We start from the raw sequence: 5,011 nt of genomic DNA, 5'->3' as shown, positions 1-5,011 counted from the left end.
GCTCTGGTTATTTAATAAACTTCTCACAAGACAGTGATCGACACGAGGCAATTAAGAGCTGGGGCTATTGGACTATTCCAGTTCCCCCATCGGGGAGGCTTTCATGTCGGGGAAATCCCAGCGCAGCCACTGCTACAAACACATGTTTTGACACTCGTTTTGTGAACCTTAGCAACAAGATCTAGGGGTGGAGCTTAGCGGAAAAGTTCATTCACCTCACTTCAGTTCAATTAATTCACAAAAAATTACAGTTTAACCATATGAAATTAATTCATGCTTCTCAATTTATGTCTAACAATATGTGAAAAGTTGTAGAATCTTTCATTTAGCATTTTTATTTTATTTTTTAAATTTATTATAATATTATTTATTGTAAATTGGCAATTTTATGTTTTTGGAATAAACATTATTTTTTTTTTCACAGGCTTCAAGCATTAGGTATTGAGTCACCCTCCTGTTTCAGTGTCTTTGCATCTGCTTTCAACTTGTGTATTTGTATACAATACGGTAGTAGTTCCTCAGCACTTTTTAGATCAGAATGCAAGGCTCTGTATTTATATGGTGAGGTTTGGAATTAGCATTCCCAAGTAGGGGCATGAGTCAGCCCCCTGTTTTAGCACGAGCATCAATTTTTAGCACTAAATATTTGAGGCATATCATGGCAAAATGGTTAAGTTGTCGTACAGCCAGTATTGAGTAAATGAGCTTTAAGATATGGGAGTTCAAAAAATGGTCTAAAAATCCATATATTTTTTCACTATAGATCAACATTTTAATGTCTAATTAATCATGTCCCAAAGTCTTGGTTTTGGAAATGATCAACAAATTGTTTATTTATTGTTATTTTTGTAGTTAATTTTATTATATACAATGTATGCACAAATAACTTTGAAAGGCGATTACTCAAAATTGTACCTTGACTCCAAGAGTGCTGTACTTTCACTTCCCAATAACTATGGCTTGAAATGTCCAATTTCAATGAATGGCTCTCATTTTCCAGATTACATACTGAAAATAACCTGAATTTTAATTTTTTGCTACAACATGCCTCATTTATTTTATTAGTATCCAATTTACTGTTTTTGGTTAATGAAGGAGCAAAAGTTGGATAGTTGCTTTGATTAGCAATTTATTAAGAAATTTTATGGGGCTTTTATGAGTAGGATTAATGATGGTTAATTTAACAGTATAATAAATACCATTGACTTGTTTGCCACTTTATCTTAAAGCAAATAAATTTGTCTTTTGAGTCAAGGTGATATTCTGGAGTACACACTTAAAATATATTTTGGCTGGGGAAGTATCGCTTCTCACCGTATTTTACTGGACGTGGGTAAATCTCAGAGGTCCCAAATTGGTGAAGTGAAATTTCTTGGGAATATATCGTTAATTGAAGTGAAATAACTGAGTTATTTTTTTGGTGTATTACCTACATGTATGACATGTTAATTCAACGTGTGTCTTGCCATTACCAAAAGCCATTACAAATATTTTAACAGAAATAGTAATAGTTTGCTTTTTGTAAGTCCAAACAATAGGAAAAATAAGTCATTTTCATGTTTTATTGAATTTAGGTGGTGATGCAAAGGCATTAAGTTGTTTAAATTAAGTAACCTAATTATTTGGAAGAGAAAAATGTTGTTTAATTATTAAAAAATATGCACTTATGAGCCATTTTAGTATTCACAATGAAAATTACAGTATACATTTTCTGGGGGAAAATAAGGAAAAATTCTGGGAAGCGGGGAAACGCCTTAAAAATCTGCGAAACCCGCAAATTTCTGGGAACTTGGGATGTCTGAAATCTCAACCATTTTTTTTATACAACCAACCTTTTGGAAATTGGGCTCTCTTAATATTTAGATTAGCTCTCCCCAACAGGGGATCCTGGTCTTCGCCCCTATTGGTGGCTCCTTTGTTTGTATAAAACTTAACACAGTAGGATTGACCAGTAGTCAGATTCAATTAAGCATTGTATCTGACTACATAATGTCTACGTAAAAAAAATGATTACAAAAGAATTATATTATTTTAAAAAATTCCAAGTGTTTTTTTTTTTCATAGAATTTCTGAATTCGATATTATTAGTGAAAGAAATTAAGCCTTTATTATTATATTTGGCACTTTTGACTATTGTACAGCATTGTTATGTATGTTTAGCAAAATAGAAAGAAAATTGTTTAGTATAGTAGTACACTAATAAAAATTCAGCATACCTTTCAAATAATATTTATTGCTTGTAAAAATTAAACTGTTTAAATAGTATATGGTGCTCATGGGATATTGTAATGATGTTATTACATATATTAAGTACTGTATGAATAAAATATACTGCCTCACCCAAGGCACTATCAAAAGATAAGGTATTGGAAATATTGATATTAATAATGTGACTGACTTGGTGAGAGTACTGAACCATTCTAGCATGTTACAGTTGCCAAGTCTCATGCATAATGCGCGAGTCTCGCGCATGAGTTGTATGTTTTATTATTTCGCACACTTAAAAATGTTTATGGTATTTAATGCAAGTGGTGGTTCGGTTAATCAGAGATTGGAGGGAACTTTGCTTAATAAGTAGTTGACCAAACCATAGAATCCCATGGTTACATCATAGAACATCGTCCCTTTGCTCTATGGTTACATCCTGTCCACATGCTTTTGTTGCAAAATTAACCCCTTGAACTATGAATGAATACACTCCAAATTAATAGCTTTACCCTACTGTACTATAAAAAATTAATTAATTAATTAATTAATGAGGAGGAGGCTGCGGCGGCAGCATAGCTAGGTGATGACAGGCTCATGTGCAAGATTGATTACCGGGTCCTCTGACGTGAAGTGTCAACCGAGGCCCGTAGCCTGAGTAAAGGTTCGGGGTTTGGCAACATTATCGTCGTCATATTTTCAATGCACTCGGATATTGGACAAAAGTATGTCCATTGTCCACAAGTTGGGTCAGGCCTATATGATTTATGACGTCTGTTTTGTATAGAAAGTATGAGATGCACAAAATATCAGTTCAGCCATTTGTTTACTTCTTATATATTCCTTAAGTTAAAATATCAAAATTAATCAAATGAATAGTAAAAAATAAACAGAATACCTATATATTGAAAATGAAAAAAAAAACCAAAAAAAAAAAACACCTATACAAATGCAAAATCGAATCTCAAATCTTGTATCCTAGCTGCTATTGTGAACAACCTCATACACCCTGATACTAGAGGAAATTGCCACTTGATTTCCCTTTTCCTCTCCTTTTCCTTGCTCCAAGTCCCTGGAAGCCCCGACGTTTTAGCATCACACAAGCCGTATTTGTTTAATTTAAACAATTTTAGGTGTTGATTAACGTTTTCAGTTTTTGTTTAAAATAATTTAAAGAATACACAATTGAAATGAACACAATAATCAGCAATTATTGCCTAATACATTATTTGAGGGATACAGATGAATTCATTGACATTGAAAACATAGGTGTAGACCCCAAAACTAAACATTTGGTCTCAATGTTACTAAAATTAAGGAACCACTTAACATCCAATTTTAATAACCTTTGGTTGTCTTTTAAAAATTAAATTGGAATCTTTTTTTAAATTATAATTTTGTTTATATAAAAATGAAACAAATAAATAATAACAATATAAAATGAATACCTCCAAATTAACAAGTTAAAAAAAACACACATACACTAATGCAAAATCCAATCTAAAACCTTATGCTCAATGCCAACCTCGACAGTATATCCTGGTACTACAGGAACTTGCCAAGTAGTAATCCCTTTCCCCTACACTCTCCTTTTCCTCTTTCCAAGTCCTTTGAAGCTCCGACATTTTACTTTTACACGAGCCTTATTTGTTTAAATTTAAACAATAATAATTAGGTGTTGATTAACATTTTCAGTTTTGTTGAAAATAAATCAAAGAATACACAATTGAAATGAACACAATATCAATTATAATTGTCGCCTCTTACGTTACTTAGAGTGATAGCATAGATGAATTCGTTGACATTGAGAACACCATTGTGTAGACACCAAAGCTAAATATTTGGTCTCGCACTTTATAATTACTGAATTTAAGGAGCACTTAACATTATCCAAATTTAACAACCTTTGGCTGTTAAATTTTTTTTAAAATAATCTTGTTTATAAAATGAATAATAAAAACATAAAAAGAATACAAATAAATTAAAAACAAGTAAAAAAAAAACCTACACTAACCCAATCTAAAATCTTGTGCTAAATGCACCCCCTAGGCCCTTATTAGTGTTGAAATAAATAAATAAAAGTGTAAACAATACGCGGGCCGTATTTGTTTGAATTTATACAGTTTCAGTTGCCAATTAATACAGTACCGTATCATACGCTTATTAATTAGATATCTTCTTAATTTTCCAGTATATTTTTATTTTTTTTTTATACTTTCAATGCAGTTTGATTGAAATTAACATACCATTCCTGTCGTTGCTGTACTTCCGATGCTGCAGTATTCATTTGAAGTTTCTCAGAGCTTGGTCTTTTTCGACATTTTTATATCAGCTTTTAAGCATGTTTGTAAGTTTTTAACTCTAGGTCCGCAACTAGGCTACCCACTTTAATAAATACCTGCTTTCTCCATAACAATAATAAACTAATAATTAATTAATTAATAGTAGTAATAGTTGATAATAGATTTTTACTTTAGTGTGATTTTGAAATAACAATATTACATGTGCTTTTCAATAAGGCTATTGATTAACAATACATTGTGATATAAATGAAAATACAAAACACAGTCTATGTTAATATTTTATCTCTCATCCTGGTCTTCGCCATGGCAAACTGTACAAAGGTCACTCTACTTTTGCTTTGAAAATGGAAAACTTTACTCACTTGGGATAACATTTAGCTCTTAAAAATTCAATAAACTTACAGTGATCAGAATTAAATTACTAAAAGTTCAAAAATATATATTTAATAGGAAAAATCCGAAAAATGGTAGGTCAGTAGGAAATTTTTTTTTTTAATTTAATT

General features: G+C 31.4%; 1 protein-coding gene across 4 annotated transcripts in view; it reads left to right on the top strand.

The window, feature by feature from the left end:
• Positions 1-2,362, top strand: part of LOC117120678 (CDP-diacylglycerol--inositol 3-phosphatidyltransferase-like) — a 10,583-nt gene extending 8,221 nt beyond the window's left edge. For all 4 annotated transcript variants that reach the window (XR_004447402.1, XM_033265708.1, XM_033265707.1 and 1 more), the window contains exon 8: positions 425-2,362. The gene's annotated coding sequence lies outside the window, so the exon portion shown is untranslated. The remainder of the gene's footprint in view (positions 1-424) is intronic.
• Positions 2,363-5,011: the final 2,649 nt, after the last annotated feature.

This window comes from Anneissia japonica, unplaced genomic scaffold (genome assembly GCF_011630105.1).
Source record: "Anneissia japonica isolate Jap-2015-1 unplaced genomic scaffold, ASM1163010v1 scaffold288009_len375886_cov190, whole genome shotgun sequence".
Lineage (NCBI taxonomy): Eukaryota > Metazoa > Echinodermata > Crinoidea > Comatulida > Comatulidae > Anneissia > Anneissia japonica.
Note: the sequence above shows the minus strand (reverse complement) of the source record. Positions and strands in the feature narration are given on the sequence as shown.